Here is a 24,680-nt window from a genome sequence, read left to right on the forward strand (position 1 = left end):
GGAAATTTCCACTACATGCATCCGATGAAGTGGGTATTCACCCACAAAAGCTCATGCTCCAAAACTTCTGTTAGTCTATAAGGTGCCACAGGACTCTTTGCTACTCTTTGGTTAAGTAATTCATTGCCAATGAGAGTCTGTAAATCTTGGTGTTTAATTTGTAAATTAAATATCAATTCTATAAAATGTGATTTTAGGTGAGCAAATGATAGACTTTACTGATTTTAACAAGATCACGTTGAGTGGGATTTATGGTAATGAAATTTCAGATCCTAAAACATTAACTTGCCTTGCAATTTATTTATTTTTTTTAAACTGCTTCCTGATACAAATATGAAACTATGAACTCATTTGTTTTAAATCAAACATTACAAATTATTTTCTCTGGCATCCTATCATCTGTTTGTCTTTTATAGTTTCTGCACTGTAATCTTTCTGACGGCAGCCAATCCTGCATGCTGCCCTTCATCCACTCCTTTAAGTCTCAGTTTAAAAAAAAAAAAAAGGAAAGCTTCAGGAATAGACAATATTACAGCTGAACTGCTAAAAGCCTATGGGATAAGTGCTATCAGAGCATTAAGAAAAATGTATAAAGTATGGGAACAAGAGGAGGTACCCGATGACTGGCTAAAGGCAATAGTTATACCAGTCCTGAAGAAAAGAGATCCTGCCGAGCCAAATAATTACAGACTATAACAGGGTTCAAAATAGAACTAGTAAGTTCATGGAGGATAGGTCCATCAATGGCTACTAGCCAGGATGGGCAGGAATGGTGTCCCTAGCCTGTTTGCAGAGGTTGGGAATAGGCAACAGGGAATGGATCACTTGATGATTACCTTTTCTGTTAACTCCCTCTGGGGCATCTGGCATTGGCCACTGTTGGGAGACAAGATACTGGGCTAGATGGACCTTTGGTCTGACCCACTATGGCCGTTCTTCTGTTCTCAGGTATAAGCTTATCATCAGTACTGGAAAAATCATGATGAAAGTAATTGTCAACAGATTAAGGCCAGTAATAGGCAGGAGGTAATTCCCCTTGTGCAGACCGAAGTTTACCTCTTCTTCACAAAAACTGTTGTTTGTTATTACTTTAGACTATTTACATGTGAAATGCTAAATCATGAAATTGAAGGTGCAGGAAATGATGTAAAAGCTAATTTCACATTACTTCAAACGTGTATTTATTGTATTCTTTTGTGTCACTTTGACCTTTTCCTAGATAAGGACTCTGGTCTGCAAGTAGTAAACGCCCTCAGCAGGAGCCTAAGAGAAGCACTTCTGAAAGATAAAGACGGCTCTTCTGTTTCACTTGAACAAGTTTAAAAAAAGGTAAAGACTGAAATAGGGGGAGCCATCCAAATCTTACTTGTTTGCAGACTTGGGGAATAATTTAAAGCAATTTTTAAAAGACTCTCTCATTAAGAATTTTGTCGTTGGAAAGATTTAATATCTGTATTTAAAAATTTACTCACTGAATTAGTCACAGTCCTAATGTAAGATACAGCGGAGAAAAGAAAGATGAGAAAATAAAGCTCTGCTGGGACCTGCTCTGCACCTCTTCCACCCCTGTAAAAAGAAGTCCCAAAGCTTCTCTTCCTCCTAACATACTCCACTTTATTGCTGCTCTTCCTAATTCCCCCCCACACACACACACACCCACCCACCCAAAAAACTCCCGGGGCTGCTCCCCCACTACTGACTCCTAATTTCCAATAAAAAATCCCTAAAACGTCTCCCCAAACCTGTGCTCCCCCTGCCCCCATATAACTAATCCCTACGAAGCCCTTCAAACTGCTCCAGCGCCACCTCCTGCAACCCCCTCCCTGCCGCCTCATCCCACCCCGCAAACACTTGGAGCCCCCCCCAGCCCATACTGCGCCCTGCTACGGCTCCTGATACCCGACCTGACCGTTGCCTACCCTAGTGCCCCCCAAATCCAGGGCCAGCCCCCCCCCCAGCCCCTCCATGCCGCCCCCCCCCGACAGCGGGGCTGCCCTGGCCGCGGGGGCGGCCCCTGTGGTTAGGGTCTGCTAGGGAGACCCCGACTGCGGCGGGAACACTTCGAGGAGCCGCCACCGCCGCCATGTTAGGTCGGGACGCTGAACTCGCGCTCCGCTGAGGGGGAGCTGGGGCGGGGAGCGCCCCCGCCGCCCGGCTCCTCCCCGCGGCCTCCAAGTCGGGCTGCGGGCGGTCTGGAGGGGGAGGTTCCCCGGGCGCATGGGGCTGCCGCAGCGCTAGTGAAGGCGGGGGAGGCAGGAGGCCGGCCGGGCGGGGGAGCTTCCTTCTCGCAGCGAGTCTCCGCACGCAGAGCGCGTCCGGATTCCTCCTGCCCCCTTGGCTGCCCGGTCCGGCGGCCCCGGGAGGAGCAGGGGGCTCGAATCCTTCCGCGCCGGAGCGGCTGAGGAGCAGGTGAGAAACCGGCCGCGCCTTCACCCTCGGAGAGGCTGCGGCGGCGCCCGGAGAGCGATAGGCCCCGGTCCTTCCCCTCCGGAGCCCCTAGTCAGCGTGGCCGCCTCCCCCGCCCTGGGCGAGCCCCTTCCCAGCCGCCGGCTCCGTGTGCCGGGCAGGACGCTGGGCGGTGTCCCGCCCCCTTCCACTGCCCCCCTTGGATTGACAGAAAGTTCCCGGTAACTTTTCCCTGCCCAGCAGGGAGCAGAGCCCGTATGTCTGGCCGGGCTGGGGGGTGGCTGCACCCCCGGGGACTATCTCTGAGGTGCGGGGCGCTGGTGGCTCCCCTCTACCCTTCAGTCCTGTTCCTTGCAAGGGAGGCAGGGGCTGCTGTCTGTTGGCCGCTTGAAGCCTGGCAACAGCTGTTCTGGGGAGAGGGGTCTCTGCCTTCCCTGGCTTGGTATGATTGAAAACCACAACGTGTCTCATTGTTTTGCGAGTGGGTGAAAGAGCAAACAAGTTCCACTTTTCATTTTCACTTATCACCCCTTTCAGTTTCCTCGGCGTTTCAGCTCCCAGCATGCGCCTTAGAGGAGTATGGTCAAGGTTTTTTTCCTTTTCTCCTCGTAGTTACTGCAGCATATGTTTTACACTGGTATTGACGGAAGAGCATTTGTTTCTTGACTTTAATTTTGACCATCTTGGCTCATAATGAGCCGTATCCAGTATAGCATGGGCCCAAGGTTGAATTGCTTCTTTTGTCAGTTCAGTGCAAAAATACCCAAAACTATGTTAAAGAAGCAGTGTGTCTTGAGAATGTAAACCGGCAAAGTCAGGATATGGAAAATTGACTTCCAAATCAACTAATTTGGCCCCACTGTTTAATTATTATGTAGTATTGTATATTCCATTCATTGTTAGGCCTTATTATATCTGTGTGTCTAGCTGAGGCATGGTTACTTTAAATGGCTGAGTTTTATATATTTTTCAATCAGAACACTTCACCAAGTCTTCTTTTATATGTATTTTAAAAGAATATAGAGAGAGAATGCATAGGCCTCCAATCCTACAAAGGCTTGTCCATAACTTTATACACTATTGAGTGGTCAGACTGACTTGAATGGGACTATTTGCACTGCACAGTTACTCATATACATGAGTTCCCATAAGATAGGGGCCATACTGTATGTATGTGTGTGTATGTATGTATATACGCACACACACATCTTATGCCTCGACTGAGATACATGCACTTGCTTGCATTTATTGTAATATATGCAACTCCATACAACCTGTACGCACATTGATATGAAGTGCTCCATTTTGCATTGTCAAAGTACGATATCACACTATATAACTTTATTCTCAAGATAGATTTCTCCAAACATACTGAAGAATTTTTGTCCTCATTTAAAACTAAGTTTGTTTGTTCATGTTAGAATTAGCTATTTTTGAGAGATCCTAGAGCAAACCTATCTGAAAACAGTTAGTAATGTAGAGAATATTGTCAGGGAATGAAGTTGTTTTGCCTTTTTTACATGCTGACAATTTCATAAAACTAAATAGAATTTTGTCATTTCTCACACAGAATTAACGTTTGGTCACAAATCCAAGATGTGAAACTTCAGTGTAAACCATATTTTTTTCTTTTAGAAACTGTAAGAGCATGAAACAGACATTTACAATAAATTTGCTTTCAGATATAGTGTTAGTGTCACCACCAAAATTCTGTAATACAGTTTTAACATAGCTGTTTCTGCTAACTTAATAAATTGCAAAATTGACTCCTTTACTGAACAGTAGAACTTTGGGTATGAGCCTTACTCTTAAGCATGTATATAACTTTATTTACAAATGGTTCCATTCAGTTCACGTGCATAAAGCTAAGAATATACAAAACTTTTGTATAATCAGGTACTTGATATGTAGTCCCAGGACAAGGTAGTGTTTGACATAAATGAAGCTTACACATCAGAAGGACTGTATCAAGTTTCAAAGAAAAAAGCAATACAGTGCGTGCAATTAAGTTTACAAGAAGAAGACTTTTGTGTAAAACACTGACAGTAATTGTTCAGGTCTTTTGTTTGGTTTTCATAAATCTTTCATTACTTTGGACTCAGATCCTCAATTTTTGAAGTTGATCGATGTCAATGGGAGCATGATTGGGCCCAAAGTATATATAATTTGTATTTTATGTTGTAAAGTGGATTTATTTTTTTTGTCCTCAATCCATCTATACCTGCAACTAAACTGGTATTTTAGCTCTATAGAAAAAAAGAACTACATCAAAAAATATGTTTAAACTGCCAAACTTTCTTAAAGAGACAGGGTGGATGAGGTTATATCTTTTATTGGACCAATTTATGTTGGTGAGATGGACAAACTTCTGGGGTTACACAGAAGTTTTCTTCAGGTTTTGGAAATTAAGCAGCTGTGGGTGTAGGATTGTTCATGGGTTACCCATAAATGCAGTGTCTATTCAGTCCATGGTTTTTAGTGTCTGGCAAAGTTATGAATTTAAGCTTCCAGGCTCATCTTTTGAAAGTGTTGTGCAGGTTTCCTTTGAGGAGGAGGACTTATAGGTCAGATATACAGTAATTTCCTTCTTAAATATGGTTGATAGCCTTTAGGGGAAAATATTGCAATTGAAGTGTTATAGAATATTGGGAAACAGTGAAGTCGGCATGTAACTACAGACACTAAATCTGGCATATATTATACCAAAGTAACAGAACAGCAGAATGTATTATTTTAAAACGTCAAGCTGTTTTTTTTACCAATATTCATGTAACATAACGAACAAGAAAATTTTCTGCTCTAGAAAGCAATTTTTTTGATTAGATAGGAGGCTTTACCTTCTTTTTCTGATATGCAGTATACTTCCAGCAACTCCAAGAGAGTAAATCAGAACTGTGTTCCACTGTGGTAAATGTGTGGTGTTGTGACAAGTTAATAAATATCTGTTTTGTGACAAATGTCAGTTTTATATAACCAAAGCTTTATGAATTAAGTGGTAACATGACTTTGTTCTATATTTTCTATTGTAAAAACTATATGTGGACAAAAGAAAAACATAAGCAACACATTTTCGGTGGACTAGTCCAGATGTTGAAGCCACTACTGGGAAAAGTAGGCTGTTTCATCTTTTTTTCACTGTTTGTTGAACTGACTACACTAATTCCATAATCTAAACAATTTGAACAAGCAATTTGATGTTAAGAATTTAAAAATTAATGTCAGTGCCAAAACAAACACTGTATCACAAGAACACTAGATTATTCTACTAGGTTTGACTAAATGAGCTCTGTCAAATAGCATGCTTCTCTCTCTCTCTCTCTTCCCCCCCCTCCCGCCTCCTCCCAAAAACCCAAACAAACATTAGCTGTGTTTGAGAGATTCTAGAAGAAAATGCTCTGAGAACAGTTATTGTGAAAGATGTTAATACTCAGAGTAGATTCAGCACAGACAGTGGAAATGCAGTTTCCCACACCACTCTACTAGTGTGATGTAATCCTTCTCCTGGAGTCACCATCTTTGAGTGAGAAGGTAGGCTAATGTTCATGTTCGCTTAAATCTCTGGCCTCTCTGGGAATGTCAACAAGGGTGCTATTTATACTGGTGGCTTTTGTGTTGTGGCAATCGCTGATTCTTTTTATATAAACCGCTTCACAGTTGTGGTATGGTAACCACTTTCTATGGTTTCTGTGCTAGGAAAGATTCAAACCAGTGACTGAGATCTCAACAGCCCTGTATTACATAATTAGTTGTCACCTGTAAAAACAAATCTGGAAAAGTTCCCAAGTGTATTTTCAATTTTATGGTAATGATGCTGTTTTCTTCTTGGTCAAGTATTTAGATTTTAGTTTTGAAGGGCTAAATCTTGGTTCTGTTGAAGTAAAAGACTCTGCTAGGGCTCATCTAGCAAGCAATGTAAGTTTTTACGTAAGCACACTAGTAGTCCTATTGAAGTCAGTAAGACCACTCCCGTGGATAAAGTTAAGCATGTGCACAGCTATTTCCATTATCAGGGGCTAGGATGTTAGTAACGGAAATAAACTTGTTTATAAATGGGTTTTATGTTAGTTTTTGGTTTAAAATATTGCTTTCAAGATACCAAAATATTCCCTCTACAAAAGTGTAAGTGTGTATTAAAAGGCAGATTAAAGCTTAATTAAATTGACGTTGAGAGAAACTAAGAACTTTGGAGCAATAGCAAATAACAGCTCCTCCCCCACCCATTACTTCAGGGAAAAGTTTGAGTAAATGGATTGGCCTTGCCACATACCCTAGAGATCAACAGACTTAGTTTCAGTGTATAGTTGTCTCCTTAGGGTATGTCTACACTACAAAATAAGGTCGAATTTTATAGAAGTCAGTTTTTTAGAAATCGTTTTTATACAGTCAATTGTGTGTCCTCACATTAGTGCATTAAGTTGGCAGACTGCGTCCACAGTACCGAGGCTAGCGTCGACTTCCGGAGGGTTGCGCTGTGGGTAGCTATCCCATAGTTTCCGCTGCCCATTGGAATTCTGGGTTGAGATCCCAATGCTTGATGGGGCAAAAAGTGTCGTGGGTGGTTCTGGGTACATGCGGTCAGGCCCCCCTCTCCCTCCATGAAAGCAACGGCAGGCAATCGTTTCGTGCCTTTTTTCCTGGGTTAGCTGTGCAGACGCCATACCACGGCAAGCATGGAGCCCACTCAGCTTACCGTCACCGTATGTCTCCTGGGTGCTGGCAGACGTGGGACTGCATTGCTACACAGCAGCAGCTCATTGCCTTTTGACAGCAGACGGTGCATTTCAGTTGGTAGCCATTGTCATCATATTCCTGGGTGCTCTTTTAGTTGACCTCAGTAAGGTCAGTCAGGGCACCTGGGCAGATATGGGAGTGAGTCAGCCAGGTCATTCCCATCTTCTGCTGAGCGCTCAGGAGATGATGGCTTGCACTCGTACTGCACTGTCTTCTGGTGAGCAGCCAGGAGATGATGATGGCTAGCGATCGTAATGCAGCATCTTCTGCCGAGCACCAAGGAGATGACAGTGGCTAGCCATCGTACTGCACCGTCTGCTGCCAGCGTAAGATGTAAAAGGTGGAGTGGATCAAAACAAGAAATTGACCCGATTTGTGAAATCAATGGCCAGCTAAACCTAGGGTTTTGAGTTCAATCTTTGAGGGGGCCATTCTGTGTGACAGTTGTTCGTGTTTCTCCTTGATGCAAAGCCACTCCTTTTGTTGATTTTAATTCCCTGTAAGCCATGTCATCAGTCGCCACTCCCTCCCTTCAGAGCAATGGCAGACAATTGTTTTGCGCAAAACCAGGCGAGGAGGCAATGACAGCTCAGTGACGAGAGTGATGAGGGCATAGACATGGTCACAGACTTCTCACAAAGTACACGCTGGGCAGTGTGCCCCAGCAATGTGCACATCATGCTGATGAGCTCTGCATGGTCACCTGTGCTGATCAGCTTGCCACACTGGCCAAACAGGAAATGAAATTCGAAAGTTCACGGGCCTTTTCCTGTCTACCTGGCGAGTGCATCTGAGTTGAGAGCGCTGTCCAGAGTGGTCACAATGGAGCACTCTGGGATAAGCTCTCAGAGGCCAGTACCATTGAATTGCATCCACACTACCCCAAATTTGACCCAGCAAGGCCGATTTCAGCGCTGATCCCCTCATCAGAGGTGAAGTAAAGAAATAGATTTAAAGAGCCCTGTAAGTCCAAAAAAAAAAAGAGCTTTGTTGTATGGACAGGTCCAGGGTTAAATCAAGGTAACACTGCTAAATTCGACCTAAAATTGTAGTGTAGACCAGGCCTCAGGAGTGTAAAAAATCTACACCATCAAGAGATATAGCTATGCCAACCTAACCCCTGGTGTAGACGAGAATTCTTCCATCGACCTAGCTACTGCCTCTCAAGGAGGTGGATTAACTACAGCAGTGGTTCTCTAACTTTTGTACTGGTGACCCCTTTAACGTAGAAAGCCTCTGAGTGCGACCCCTCCTTAAAAATTAAAAACATGTTTATGTATTTAACACTATTATAAATGCTAGAGCCAAAGAGGGGCTTGGGGTGGAGGCTGACAGCTCATGATCCCCCATGTAAGAACCTTGTGACCCCCTGAGGGGTCCCGACCCCCAGTTTGAGAACCTCTGAACTACAGCAACAGGAATACCCCTCCATTGCTGTAGTGTTTTTAAGAGTATACAGACCCACGTGGTCTGTCAGCCAACAGGAGAAGTTAATTCCAAAATCAAGGACCTTTCTCTGAGAGCTCTAATCTCCTAATGTACCACAGTGGGGATTGTCATTGAGAGTGCCTTGGTTAATCTCAGCTGTCAGGACTGAGGATGGGGATTTGTTTTGATTTGTTTTTCTTGTCAGGAGTAGTAATATGTAGTGTTACAGGATATGGTTAGAGAAGTAATGACCACTAAAACCTCAGACTGATACTTGTTTTTCAGTTTCTTGAGTACTCCAGGAGGCTGCACAGGAAATTAGATAATTTTTTTTCAGTGTGGCTTTGTTTTCTGTTTGCATTTTGGGGGTGGAGACAACTTGCTGAGTTTCTTGTGATCTTGAATGTGTTTCAGATGTGTGCTACACATGTTAGATATTCAGATCATGTCTACGCTACCATCTATGTTGCTCAGCAGTGTGGGGAAAAAAACACACCCAAGAGTTGACATAAATTTTGCTGGCATAAGTGGTAGTGTGCCCAACACTATGTTGGTAGGAGAGTTTCTCCTGCCGACATAGCTATTGCCGCTTGTTAAGGTGGTTTTATTGTGTTGACAGGAGAGCTCGCTCTCATTGGCATAGAGCGGCTACATGAGCAATCTTACAGCAGCACAGCTGCATCGATACGGCTGTGCCGTTGTGAGCTCACTAGTGTAGACATGGCTTCAAAAATGTTTCATATGAGAGCAAACTGTTGACCAGCTCAGCTGTGTACAGTTTAAATACTGACGGTGCTGCTGCATTTAAAATGATTCTTCACACAAATGATTGGTACTTCAGGGCAAAATCTCCTGTGGATAAATCTGCATGCCCGCTGAATAATATCTGGTGTAAAGAACACTCAGTAGAGAAGGATGGAAAAGAATAAAGAATACTTTAATAGTATTTATCTACCTGGCCTGATTCTACAGATTAACACACAAATAACCTTACATGAGAAACTCCATTAATAAGGTGGTTGTTCACATGAGCAAAGTTACTTGTGTGTAAATCTTTGCAGATCAGACCCATAGCTCACTTCTGAGGAAACTTGTGGGAGATGTCCTTGTTAGCCATCTGATATTTAAGGCTTGTTAATATTACTGTAGAAACAACCATGCTGGAAGAGACCCAGGTCCTCCATTGTTACTTTCTCTTCTATGCGCATTTCAAGCACTTCCCAGTCTCATAACACAGATGAGGCTATAACTATGTTTTAATCATACCATGAACTTCATGGTACAAGTATAGCCAGGGTCTCATCTGCTTTACAGTATATGTCTGGCCTTTTTAAACAAAAAACAAAACAGGAATGGAGGGGGGTAGAAAGCTGAAGTGGTCATGATGCACCCCTTAGTTCAAGGGTGGGCAAACTTTTTGGGCTGAGGGCCACATCTGGGTGGGGAAATTGTATGCAAGGCCGGGGCAGGGAGTTGGGGTGTGGGGCAGGGTGCAGAAAGGGGCTCAGGGCAAGGGATTGAGGCAGAGGAGGGGTGCAGACTGCGGGATGGGGCTCAGGGCAGCAGTTGGGATGCAAGGTGCAACGGGGGCTCAGAGAAGGAGGTTGGATGCAGGAGGGGTGCATGGTTCAGGCAGGGGGCTTAGGGCAGGGAGTTGGGGGGCGAGGTGCAGGTGGGGTTTGGGCTCCGGCCCAGCGCCTCTTACCTAAAGCGACTCTGGGGTGGCAGCAGCATGGACCAGGGCCAGCACAGGCTCCCGGCCCCAGCCTCGCGCTGCTCCAGGAAGCGCTGCAGCCCCTGCGGGAGGGAGATCAGAGAGCTCTGCGTGCGCTGCCCTTGCTGTGCCTTCAGGTACCTCTCACGAAGCTCCCATTGGCCGTGGTTCCCTGTTCCCGGCCAGTGGGAACGGGGGGCAGGGGCGGTGTCTGGAGGCAAGGGCAATGCACGGAGCCCTCTGCCCCTCCGCCCGGGGGCTGCAGGGACGTTGTGCTGGCCACTTTTGAGAGCAGTGTGAGGCCTGTGGCGCCACAAGGGGCAATTGCGTGGGCCGGATCTGGCGCGCGGGCTGTAGTTTGCCCACCCCTGCCTTAGTTGCTTCTGCTAAGCCAAGCTTATGAAATGCTTAGCTTGGGGAGGAAAACAATACAGTGCTTGGGGTAACTGCTAAAACTTTTAAAAGCCTATTTAATACACTTACAGTTTTAATTGTAAGAACAAACAAGTGCTTGTTGATGGATGGTATTTAAAGTGTAATTAAATAACAATATTAAACCTTTATCCACCACAATCATTAGAACGTCTTTGATTTTCTTTGGTAGGACTTCTATTCCTGATTGTGGATCAATTAATAACATTCTAAAATAAGTATTGTTAGGTGTTTTCAGTCAATGAAACAAAATTGTTAGAATTTGACTTAAATACACAGGAAAAGGAATTTAGAATTAGGGCCGGGTCACTGTTTTCTCCTTTCATATAAGCTTTAATGGAAATTTAAAGATTATGAGGTACACGCTTTCACCGCCTCTGAAAGAAAAATCTCAAAAATGCTCGTACCAACCTTGCATCGCTTCAGTGAATGCATGCAACATATATACATGACATAACATATTAGTATTTGTATTACTGCTATCTAAGGGTAGAAAAAGGAGCATTTACTTTAACCAATAACACAATGTAATGTAAAGGATGTTCCATTAAGGAATTAATCTAGAACCATCAGTTAAACTGATTGTCTAATAACATAGTGGTCTCTTGCATCTGTGCATGTACTATCTAAATGTACGTATTGAGGTCTGCCATTGCCAGGCCCAGATGAAAGAATTTTGGACCCCTGTACACTATAGAAATTGGGGAGAGGATTCACCTTCCTTAAAGCACTCCTGGCCCATATATTCCCCACACCACACAACTCCCAGAATGCCCCTCCTCCCACCCAATACACAAATCCGCCAATGCCGCTGCCAACCCTGTATATACCCCAACAGCCCTCCACCAGCCCCCACTTATTCTGACAAACCCCGCACATCCCAGAAGCCCTGACATACATCCAACTCACTGCAGCCACACTGGCCCCAGCTCCTGATACTTCAGCCCCATTGGCTGTGGCCCCCAACATCCCAGCCCTTAACCTCATCGTCCCCCAACGCTCCACACTTCCCTCTTAGCCTATCCCCAGCCCCTGACTCAGCACTCCACTCTCATCTGAAGCTAGGGTAGCTCCTCCTGACCCTGGCTGCCCAGCTCTGCTCTCTCCCTTTGCCTGTCCTGCACTCCCATGGTCCAACACTACTAAAGTTTGGCCCAGTAGCCCCTCCATTCAGACCTGTAAGGGCACCTGTTTTCGGTTTTCCAGCTTCTGTCCCTTCAGCTGCAATTCATATAGTTTATCCATTGCAGGATATCAAACTGGTAGTGAGCAATGTGGTTACCTTGAGTGTAAGGCTCAAGTCTGGTCTCTAATAGCCAAAAAGATCTACAAGTTTGAAAGACCAACTGGTCGAAATTGCACGTTGCAGAATACTCATAGGAAGAAGTGTGCATGGAAATGATAAAATCTTTGTTTTCTAACTGTTTTCTTAAAGTGTTATGGGATTGTATATCAGTTCAATAGGCAAAATAAAAATGAAAAATGATGAAAAATCTAAAAATGCAAATACATCAAGTGAAATGGTGACTGATCCTTAGCTACAGTGAGGTTCATGTAACATTCCAATAATATCACTGCATTTTAAAATTATTAAAAAAAAAAACCAGCATGATTTATGAATTGCAGAGTTTGAAGTCCCCTTTTATTTTTAATTGGAAACCCCACCCACCCCCCACCTGAAGAATTGTGTATTATCAATTTTAAAGAAATCAATTTTCATTTGTAAGCTCTGGGAAGTATTTCTTTGTCCTTAATGTATAGAAACCTAAGTAGTAGTGTTTAATTATGGTTCTGGCTGAACTAACAATTTATCCATGGACCCCGAGGACAAGTGTTAAAATTGTTTCATAAACTGTCTTTTCTGGGTTGGTCTGACTTGTGCAAAGAACATTTTTGTTTGCAGCCCTATTATCTGTTGGTAGAAGTAGTATACTGTTGTGGTTAAATTTAGATATCTTTCTTTTTTTCTTTTAAACACCTGAGAAGTCTGAGCTGCTGTAGGACTTCTGAATGCTATTTTGATTTGATGTGTGCAAGGTGAAATGGTGGTTAACCTAACACGTAGTCGGTACAATGAAGTTAGACTGTACAGTTCTATTGTATTTTCCACACTACTATTTTATGAATTATATTTTAAAATGTGTACAATATCTCATCTTTTTAGACTGAGTCATCTCATTTTTATATAGTATAGGCAGTATCCACACAAGTGGATGGTTTATGTTTTTGAGCCATTTTGAGGCTAGAAGTAATGTGACAGTTTAACTCAGTTATTTTTATGATGCTTGGCTGAGATTTGAAATTATCATTGATTTCAGTTTCTAGTCTTTTTAATCTGAAAAGACAGGGCAGAGAAATTTAACGGTAAATCCTTCACTATTTAAATCCTTTGAATGCAGTGAACTTTTTTTTTTTAAGTCCTTGATCTGACTGGCTTCTGATTTGCAGGTCACATGATTTCAGTCAAAATCAAAATAACACTTTCCATCCCTTAAATTGCTCGGTACACCAATTTAATTCTATAATTTTATTAGCTAATTAGGCAAAGACAAATGTCAGCGTCTAGTGTGATTTGCTGAGATTTTAGCCTACTTATTTTAGGGCTTGATCCTGTTGTCATGAAAGTCAGCTGGATTAGGCTTTGCACGATAGATCCAGATTCTCTGGTGGAATAAGTGGAGGCAACTCTGTTGAAGTCAACTTCACTGAGGTATAAAATAAAGAAAAGTTTTATCTGCTTATCCTAGCAGTGAAATTGGCCCTATTTTCTAAAGCCCAGTCTACACTTCAAATTTGTACTGACATAGCTATGTCACTCAGTGACACACCCTAACGACATCACAAATTTTTTGTCAGCATAGCTATAGACGTAGCATAGAAGAGTGCTTCTGCTGGCTTAGGCTATGTCCGCTACAGAGTGTATGCTGACATAACCCCCTAAACTATGTCTACGCTACCACTACAGCGGCACAGCTGCAGCTGTGCAGTTGTAGCATAGACACTTCCTACAGGGGATGGAAAAGGTGGTTCTGGCACTGCAGTAAATCCTCCTTACCAAGAGATGGTAGTTAGGTTGAGTGAAGAGTTCTTCGATTGACCTAACACTGTCTACACTGGGCCTTAGGTCAGCTTAGCTATATCTCAGGTTGTTAATTTTTCATACCCCTGAGCGACATAGCTGTGTTGACCTAACTTTCCAGTGTAGACCAGCCCTTAGCATGGACACAACCAATATGGATGGAGTTGTGTTTCTATCAGTATGGGAGCACCACCTTCACAAACATTAGCTGCATTGACAGAAGCCCATTTCTGTCAACATACCTGCCTTTACATTGGGAGTTTTGTCAGAGTAGTTATCAGTCACATCCTGACCAGCATAGCTATGCTGATGTAACTTTCAGGTGTAGGACAAGCCTAATGTCATTTGGGAGATAGTGTTCCTACACCAGCAGAACTCTTCTGTCTCTCTATGCTGCAACTACAATAGGGGGCTATGCCTGCACAACTATGCTGACATGACTATTCCAGTTTGTTTTAACAAACAATATACTGAATGTTGGGATTTATGCCAGGTATTTCATGTTATAATCATAGTGGTTATTGTTCAAAGTGTTCTATTAGTGGACAACTCTATATAATCTTACCAGGTGCGAAGGAAAATCAAGTGTGTTCAAAGAAAACAAAATAAAGTAAAAAAACTGGACCAAATTTCTGCCTTCCTTTGTTTCAGTGTTCATCCAGAATAACTTCTTTAACTTCAGTGGATGAAGACATATTATGGCCTTCTATATAGTTACTAGATTTTATACAGTGATGTCCAAATTGTAAATATGAAGGATATCAAAAGCCAAAGTATCCAAAAGTGTTTACAATTTGAATGCAATGCTTATATATGCAGTAGTGTCTTATTAGTTTCTTGCGGTATTTCAACATGCATAAATACAATTTTTTTTAATGATTCCATCCATTGGAAGCATTCATTTAATAGATCACTCTGATTTCTTTCAGTAAGCACTGCATGATTTTACTTGGGGACAAAAAGAATGATTGTAATCATTTGAAATTTTGAATTTTAAAAAATACTTAGAGCTAAATTTGAGTACCTTTTTATATCAAAATGTTATGGGCATAATGAAATACCATTAAATGTAAGAATGAAGATCCACAAAATTCTCAGTCAAGCATCTGTAGTTCTGCAGAAATCCCACAAACCATACCCTACAGATTCTGCACATGTTTGATGCTGATATTGTAGCTTGTGCTGACTTAAAAGTCAAAGCAGGAGTTCTCCTTTTAAATTTGAGCTACTAAATTTACAAACAAGACACAAAAGTAACTTTTGGACTAGTGAAATGCACTGAATCTTCAACTGCTCCCTGGAAACATTCTGTACTTGTATCATCTTCAACTAGCTTAATCTATTGAGAGACCCACTGTGATTTTAGAAACTCTTGCTGCAATTTCTTTGGGACTAAAGGACATTGTCAATCAACCCAATCCTCTCCATGCCAACCAACTGTTCCCCTTAATGCAGCAATTCAGTTGAATGAATAGAGTTCCTACTTAAAGGATACAATTGGCTACCAGAGAGAGTGCCAAGTTGTTTTAACTTTTCACAAGTGTGAAAGAGTCTTTAAATGGACACTGTCTACCAATGTTGGCCCAAAATTTCAATTGCCAGAAAATTGTAATAATATGATTGGGATTATGTCCAAATTTATGTGTGTAATATATTATAATCCACTGTTCCTTTTCAGTGCAAGTTCAAGTCCAAGAAACTAGCTAGACAATGCTCCTTGGTCAAACAGAGCTGCAGTATTCTGATCAAATGTGCAATATCACTTTAAAATGGACATTTTTGGGAAGTGCACCACTAAATTGGTGGAGAGAATAGAAGATTCATGTTGTAATCTGCTCCTCCACTATTGAATAACAACACAATGTGTGCTTGAAACACGGTCAGATGTGTGGTACAGTGTAAAAGCAGAGCTGTAGTCTACATGACTAATATCCATGTGTACCTTAACAGATAAATGTTAAAAACTGAAATATTATTTAACCAAACTACTATTGGAGCGTGCAGTATCTTGGAAACACCTGTGACTGATGGGAAAACTTACATTAATTTAAGAAGCTGACCTTGGCAAAATGCAGCCTTATTAAACACCTAACCTAAACATCACCATCTTTTTCCCCTTGCCTTCCCAAACCCCTTTGATAAACTGTGTATGGAGAGGGAAAGGGCAGAAGTTTCTGGCTGCTTTCCTACTATATGGCTGGCTGCAAGGTAGACAGAAAACATAGTGCTGAATCCTGGTGTAGTGCTCCTTTCTCCTCTTCAAGTGGTGTGAGCTAGAGGTCTAACACACGTCTTTGTCTACACTACAGCCTGGAGAGAAGACATGGGAAGAAAGATAGGAGAAAATCCAGGGGGAAGTTGTGGTGTCACCCAGAGGGCCATGAGGTCTGGGATGAGACGATAATAGAGTCAGGAGGTATAAGGAAAGATGGGAATTAATAACAGAACCCATGGGAGGGAATCAAGGGAATAAAATGACTAATTTGTAGAAGTTTGGTGGGGGATAGCTGTTTAGCTGCCTATGATGGAATGAGCAGTCTGTGAGTGATATGAGATTGTCAATTGTAATTGCTGTAAAGGCAGCCAGGCTGCTAACGGAATAACCTATTTTATAAGTTAAGACTTAAATACTCATTTTTTTAGTGTGAGAAATTGGGAGCAGGATATAGGGCAACAGAAAGCTTTGTCTCATCCTCACCCTAGTTCTATCTCCATCTGGCTTCTGAAAGAGAGAATGATCTTTTTGTTTTTGCTTTTTGTCTTACCATTTCCTATCAACAGCCTCCTGGGGGTGTGCTCTACAATTCTGCTCTTCTCTCAGCTTTTTCCATTCCATTTCATCTCTGTGACTATACCAATATGTTCCTCTGTGCATTTTTTCCCCAAAACAACATCATAGTGGAATTTACCTGATCTTGTCACTTTCATAGCTGCCACAGGGTTCTTCATAGCACCAGTGAAAATGACATGAGTTTTGTTAATTTCACTGCTGTCTGAAAAACCCAACAGCATCAGAGGGCTTGAATTGAGAAGACATCCTGGCCCTTCATTCTTTCGCATATGGAATGCTGATTTTTGCAATGCTGATTTTTGCAACCACAGTGTTAAAACTTAATTTTTTCTTTTGTTTTGAAAAGTTCTGCAGAAATTGAGGGTATAAGCCCCTCACTTGCCAAGGTAATCTTCTTGCCCATAGTGTGTGGGTGGACTCCGCCCCCCCCCGCCCTACAGTAAGATGTTAAATTCAAAGATATTGTTTTATAGCATTATTAATAGTCAGTTATATTTCCATTAGTCTATTACATTTTGTATGTCAAAATTGTAGACAGGATAGGGAAAGACTGAAGTACATTGTGTTATTTTAAAGAAATATAATAATCTAATTGGAAGTGAGCAAAAATGTCATAATGAAACGATTTGGGCCTGGTTTACTGAAAGGCTTGAGAGCACTTAGTAAGTCTGAGTTTATTTTCAAATCTTGGGAAGGGATCTTTGGTTCTGAATGGACAATAAGGCAAAATTTGGTGTGTTTGTATAGATACTGAGAAAAACTTGGTGAGTTTGGCTTTGAGATCCAGGTTTCATTTGAAAACCTTGTAAACAAAACTGCAGTTTCATATAACCACTGAATATATATAGCCCAATGTATGTCAAATGTTGGATGTTTTTGATAACTTTCATATTTTCTTTAGTGTCTGAAGCTACCAAATGGGTGATTTCTGCAAGAGTTCTGAATTTTTGTACTTTAGTTAAATGTTTTAAAAGCAATATTTCTTTACAAACAGATTATTAGAGAATCTCATTTACAAAATAAATGATTCACTCTTCACCTGCCAATTTGGGGGCAGGGTGCCATACTATAAAAGACAAAACAAACTGTTAAGATGATTGAACTGCTCATCCTTTTATGAGCATACGTTCATGGAATAATACTCTTTAGAGTGAATGGGTGGGGCAGAGAGAATTTTTCTTCAGTAAATGTGGCCAAAGATTGCAGTTCTCCACTTGAAATAAAATTTCATGTTCCAGATCTTAACAAAGAGATTGCTTGGAAATTTGCTTTTTTTCTTGCAATGTTTACATCTTCTGAATGCTAGAAAATTGTACAATAGACTTGATTTTTTTAAAAAAGGGGGTTGAATTTCTGATTTTCTGTTTGAAAATCAGAAAATGTATAATTTCTGTAATTTTGAAAAAAAAAAACAAATTTGGGGATATTAGAACAGCAGTAGAGATGGGAAATGCCAATTGGGATATCCATTCAAGGTATTGTGGTCATCTTTTATTTGCAACTTTAAAACCACTCACTTTTTTCCCTGTGAGCTATTTCCCAGAATCCTTCAGGCTATATATCCCAGACTAATTTGTGCTGTGTCAACCAAAAATCCCAAAGTGGTGGTGGTGTATGTAGTAATAATTTTCTTAAGTCATTATGCTATATTTGGCTTAACAAGATATTTACCTATAGTGCATATACACTTGATTACACATTTTTTAAGAATCAGAAATGTTAATTGTTACTGAAAAGTTCATGAGTTACGTAGTTCTTAACTTTGTATTACAAAAGTACACTTTGGACTTAACTAAAGTAAATGTTTACAATATATTTATGTTGCTAAGAACACCTAAGATGATTAAAAGTGATATTTTCAATTAAGTATGTATTATTTGTATTACCATAGTGCCTAGGAGCCCTAGTCATAGACCACGACCCAGTTGTGCTAGGTGCTGTATAAACATAAACCAAAAAGGCTGTCTGCCTTGTAAGCTTGCAAAAGGAAAATTAAGTTTATTTTACTTGCAGATTCTTAGCTGTTTTTACATTCCAAACTGACACACTGTATGTTTCCTTAGAATTTTTTTTGTCTCTCCCCACTCACTAATTTTGGAAAAGATCAGTTACTGGACTCTGAAGAGCTCGGAGTAAAATTGTGCCAGGTCTCAGTGGAAAAGTAGTTGGTGGGAGGCAAGTGAGTTGGGTAGAAACCAAAGGATACCTTTGTCCTGCCCTCCCTTCCCACAAATGGGGATGTGCAAAATCTGACTGAATACGCCATAGAAAAATAGAATTCTGATCATGGAAATAACCGAGATCCCTATAACCGCTAATGGGGGAGAAATGTAAAAATTTTTTTAAAGGCATATTTGTGTAGAATGGGAGTGCTGATTTTTAGAAGAATACTACCTATTTGCTACAATGATGGTATTGCTGTTTAATGTGACTGCCTTCATTTTCCTTATGCCATGATCATACTTGGTTAAATCAGCTGGGATTTTTACATTTTATTTCCTCATAATTGATTATATATAAAGAAGGATGGAAAAATAATATTTCTGGAGTTGGTGTATTTTTTTTTTAGGTTTACACCACTTTCTCTTTCATTTCCCCATTGTGTTTGCTTGTTGTTGAATTTGATTCCTTCAGAGTCCTAATTTTCTTCAGAAGCACAATTTTTAATTTTTAGGCTGATTAAAAGACTGTAAATCATAGCCATTCATATATTTTGATCCAGCTATATATACAATTTTGTTTGAGAGAGATTCTTTCAGAAACCATCCTATAAATTTTCCATATGACTTTCTGTATGGACAGCTCTGACAACTGTGTATGGGGAAAACACTAGTGCCTGCTAATTTTTAACTAAGCATAATTTAAACCATTCCGGATACAAATTTAGAACGTTTTGTAAATGAGATAATAAAGTTTCATTGGCAAAGTGGTTGCACAACCTTCTGAAATGAATTCTTTCTTAAATCACAACTATTGTAAACTCACATAATTATTGCTCAAATAACATTACTAACACTGGAGGCCAGGATCCTTGTACAACATGTATTTCAGCTGTGTGGTACAAACTCCTGTTTGATGTGTGCTTTCTTCAAAATACTGCATTAGTGGTTTTTTGGAACTGTTTATTTTTCTCTAACTCTATTTTCTTGATTAAGGATGTTTAATTGTGGAATGTGTTTGCTTAGGTCATTCAGAAACCATTGACATTTCAAAGCAACCTGTTGAGTATACAAACTCACAGGGAAATTAGAAATATTTCATTTAATAGGCTGTGTGTGGGGGATGACATGGGAGGAGTAGGGTTAAACTGTTACACTCATTAACATTCAGTAATAGCCTTAATAACAATGCCCAGTTTTCTGAGCTGCAGAACATCCATAATTTCCATTGAAGCCAGTAGGAGTTGGATACCTCTGAGAATTAGATCATGAGCCTTTATTTTAAGGAGGGGAGAAAACAATTGAATTATTAAATAAGAGTACTTGCCCAACTGATTGTTATACCAGTTTAGTGAAGGGTCTCTGCTTTTCTCTTATGAATTGTTTTTAGTGATTGAGATATCTATTCTAATACTTTCAAGTCAAGAATATTTGAAGGAGTTCAGAACATCACAGGATTGGACACTTAATTTTGAGTTTCTTTTCACATTGAGTTGGAACTTGGAAAAATCATATTCATTTCTCATTGTGCCATAACTACCACGCTTCCCCTTTAAGGGTCTCTTTTCTACTCTCATGCTGTCTTACTCCCATTTGCAGTTGTGGAGAGAATCAATACTGCATCATCCTCTCTTGGTGGCTATAGGGGTATATATTGGGTTCTCTGCTACTCCTCCCCAGTCTCAATATTTTTGGATTCTTCTCCTTTGTGAATAGCTGCGGAGCCCAGATATGCTGCTGTTCATATATTGGTAAAACATTAGAAGAATTAAATTGATGTGCTTCTTGACAGTTTCACTGCATTTAGCAATTAGTGGAGACAAAAACAGTGATGTTTAGAAAACATGCAGGCTGGCCTAGGTTCACCCTAAGGGAAGATAGCACCATATTCTCACTTACTTGGAAGATGACATTTGCAACCATAAGAATTAAAAGTTATTCCTTTGTAAATTGAAAGTTTAAATTCTGCAGAAATTCATGGCTTAGCAACCCCTCCTCCATCCACTAGGGAATGTTTCTCTCCACTTTCAAGCAGACAAGTGTCTTTTTCATGTCTTGTATTAAATAGATCCCAATTTTATCTTTTCTAATGAGAGAGTAAGAAACCTGCATGTAGGGAGTTCCTGTGAACCCCTAGAAAAAAGCAACCCAATAAGCATTGGGACACTGGAATTAGAGAAGAAGTTTTAGGACATTACAAAAGTTAATTCAGAAATGCTATTTTAAACACACACACACACACTCTCTCTCTCCTTTTGTTTTATGATTTCCCTGTGAACAACTTTTTCCATGGTAAAATTAGTTTGTTTTTAAATGCTTTTTAAAATAGACATATTTTTAAAACAGCTTTGAGTTAGAGCTATCTTATAACAGCGTTGCTACAGGGTATGTTTCAGCCCTCTGTTAATACATGCCTCAAGTGTTTGAAGACATGCAGTGTTTTGTCTTCACAATGTACTTGTTTAATGCATTATTAAATGTCTTTTAAAAGTTGTTCATTTACTATCTCCATTGTTATTACTCATAATTTAAATATTTTTGTCATCCAGCTTTCAACACTCCAAAAACTCTTGGGAATAAACTGTGAACTGGTCACTTGCCAAACTTACTTTTGCCAAATCTCAGCCTTTATTTAAATCTGTGAATTTTTTTTTTAAAGTAAAACATACTTTCTTCTTTTTGATAGGTTTCTGGTAGCTAAAACAATTCTTCAACAAGCTCCATTTTCTGGTTTAGAAGAAAAAGAAAACTTACTGCAGGGCTGAACGTGTTTATTTAGCCTTAAGTAAATCTTTAAACATGAGTTACATACACCTGAAACAAGGTGGCATATGCCTCATAATTTGAAATGGCTGATTTCTTTATATTTTTGTAGGTATAGATATGGGTGGGAATGGATGAAGGAAAAATAAGTCTAAACCTGGAAGGCTGGGTGCCAATACACCAATAAAATGTCCACTTAAAACACTGATTTTTCTTTTTCTTGGTAAACTGATATTGATTCTTTTTGGCTCTTCTCCTTGGTTTATAAAAAGAGAACTGACTTTTCCACAGGACTTGTCCTTCTGATATTCCAGTTTCTCAGTGTGACTGGGGTCCTAGGGGGACCATGCTACAATTGCTCAATTAGGGCAAACTGCAAATAATGGGGTAGCCAGTCCTCCAAAACTGATGGTGGTTCTAATATTTAGAGTCATCAAGCCAGCAACAAAACAGCTTCCGCAGAACCTTGCTTGTTACCCAGAAGCCAAAAAAGTTCCCCTAAAGCATCCCAGCCTTGGACTTCCTTCCAGACAGCCAAGTTGAATATGATGAGGATCACTGAAAATTGTGTTCAACATATAAAAAGTTCTACCAATCCCAAATGATTGGACACATTATTCACCCAGGGCAGTGAATATTTCACATCTTACCCAAGTACATGCTTACAGCCAATTCTCATTAACTAAACTAAAATTTATTAAGGAGAGAGTATTGGTTAAAAGATCATTATACATAGAGGTAGGAATAGAATTTTTAGGTCAGTTTCATAGTAGAGATGGTAAGCTTTAGAGTTGCAAAGAGTTCTTTCAGAATTAGTCTTTAGGTTCAGTCCAATGTCCAGTATTTGGGTGCTGGGACTGGAGACTTCAGTCTTTCGGCTCACACTTCCCCTGATGAAGCTTAAGTAGATCTGAGATGAAAAGGATAAGGGCCCGAGAGAGAGAGACTGTGTGTGTGTGTGTGTGTGTTTAAAATACAGTTCATGGGCAGCCTCTTGACAGTATGCAGTCCTTGGGTGAATAATAGACAATTTATCCTAGCTTTTAAAGTAGATGTCCTCTTTCCTAGTATCACTGGTAATTAGCTAAATGGATTAACATAAGACAATTGCCTGTCTCCCTCCATTTACAGGTAGTTTGCTACATGCCTCCAAGGGAAATTAAGACAGTGATATCACTACAAGCACAGTTCATTTAAATGAATTAACAGAACACTGGGATAGACAGGAACTGTTTGGTTACATTGTCAGCCTCCTACAATATATATGTAAACATGCAACACAAACATTCTCTACTAATATGTAGGGCCCTATCAAATTCACCGTCGTGAAAAACACATCATGGACTGTGAAATATCATCTCCCTCTGTGAAATCTGTAGGGTAAAAGCACACACACAAGACCAGATTTCATGGGGAGAGACCAGTATTTCTCAAATTGGGGATTCTGACCGAAAAGGGAATTGCAGGAGGGGTCACAAGGTTATTTTAGGTGGTGGGTTGTAGTATTACCACCCTTATTTTTGAACTGCTGCCTTCAGAGCTGGGTGGCTGGAGAGCAGCAGCTGCTGGCTGAGGGCCCAATTCTGAAGCCGGTGCCCTGCGAGCAGCAGCGCAGAAGTAAGGGTGGTAATACCATACCAAACCATCCTTCCTTCTGTGCTGCTGCTGGCAGTGGCGCTGCCTTCAGAGCTGGGCTCCTGGCCAACAGCTGCCATTCTCCAGCTGCTCAGCTCTGAAGGCAGCGCCACTACCGCCAGCAGAGCGTAGAAGTAAGGGTAGCAGTACCACAACCCCCCTACAATAACCTTATGACCCCCCCAACACCTTTTTGGGTCAGGACCCCTACAATTACCACACCTTGACACTTCAGATTTCAATAGCTGAAATCATGACATTTACTATTTTTTAAATCTTTTGACCAGCATGGACCATGACTTTGGTAGGGCCCTACTAATATGTGTCTAAAGGTTGAATCTGGGTCAATTAGCCTGACAGGTGTGTAACACTTTCTAGACCTGTCACACCTGGCCTTCCCCACTCCCCGTTTTCTTTTATTCCTACAGGCTTAATCCCTTGCTTTGCTCTGTATGATGGAATGGACTGGAAAGTGCAGTTGCTAAAATGTTGGTAGGCTTCACTTTGCAAACTGGAACACAGTGACTTACAGGGCTTTGTGTGTACTCTGGATAATTTAACTTTACTGTCTGCAATATGGATAGCACAATGGCGTCTGAGCTGCAGAATGCCAAATTATAGGGAGAGACTGTTGAGCAGGTGCAGCACCCTTTGTTACATATCCCTAAAAGAGAGGGAGAGCTGGCATATCCTTAAGAGATTACATTTTTAAAATTTGTGTGTTTTACTTACTTCAGCGCTCCTTGTGAATATGAAATGGATGGTTGGTTGTTCTTTCTTCACTCTTTCGGGTAGAAGCACCACTAAAAGTTTATGGTGTGTGGTTGGTTGTTTTTTTTTGTTGTCATTCAACACTGTTTCCTCCTCTTTCTATAATGTCTTTCTTTGGCCTTTGCCTAGAACTGTTGCAGCAATTCCTGTTTGTTTTTCCACATACATTTGAAGATCTGCCCAAAGGGAAACGGACAAGGAATAGGAAATGCACAATATGAGGTTTCCTGTTAACATCAAGCGTGGTAGACTTAGTATACACAATACATTCTGCTGAAATTGCTTGTCCTGAGTTGGAAAGTTTGATTCATCAGGCCTCTGAGTCAGCAGGAATTTATATTGCCTTGTGAGATTCATGGGATCAAAGACTAGGCTTTTCCAGTGGCTGGTCCAAAGTTGCATAACTCCCTCCCTTCAGCCGTTGGAATTAACCAGGACTGAAGACATCTCTTAATACCATTGTAATAGCAGCAACCCAAGAATAGCCAAGTTTCACATTCTAAAGACAAGAGGAGAGGAGATGTATTTCCTCTATTTTATCCAAGACTGTAACACAGCAAAAATATCATGTCTACACTGGAAAGCCTAAAGCAGGGGCGGGCAAACTTTTTTGGCCTGAGGGCCGCATTGGGTTTCATAAATTGTATGGCATGCTGGTTAGGGGAGGGGGTTGTGGCTCAGCCCCAACCTCCTGCCTGCCCCCCCCCCTCGGGACTCCTGCCCCATCCAACCCCCTGTTCCCTGACAGCCCCTCTGGGACACCTGCCCCAT

At 41.0% G+C, this 24,680-nt stretch overlaps 1 protein-coding gene across 2 annotated transcripts in view; it reads left to right on the forward strand.

Annotated features, from left to right (window-relative positions):
* The first annotated feature begins 1,157 nt into the window (after positions 1 to 1,157).
* YES1 (YES proto-oncogene 1, Src family tyrosine kinase) overlaps positions 1,158 to 24,680 on the forward strand; it is a 66,737-nt gene continuing 43,214 nt past the window's right edge. The window contains exon 1 of one of the 2 annotated variants that reach the window (XM_050939226.1): positions 1,158 to 1,329. The gene's annotated coding sequence lies outside the window, so the exon portion shown is untranslated. Of the gene's footprint in view, positions 1,330 to 2,195; positions 2,410 to 24,680 lie in introns of those variants that run through there. The other variant, XM_050939225.1, reaches the window with a different exon arrangement.

Source organism: Gopherus flavomarginatus, chromosome 2 (assembly GCF_025201925.1).
Source record: "Gopherus flavomarginatus isolate rGopFla2 chromosome 2, rGopFla2.mat.asm, whole genome shotgun sequence".
Classification (NCBI taxonomy): domain Eukaryota; kingdom Metazoa; phylum Chordata; order Testudines; family Testudinidae; genus Gopherus; species Gopherus flavomarginatus.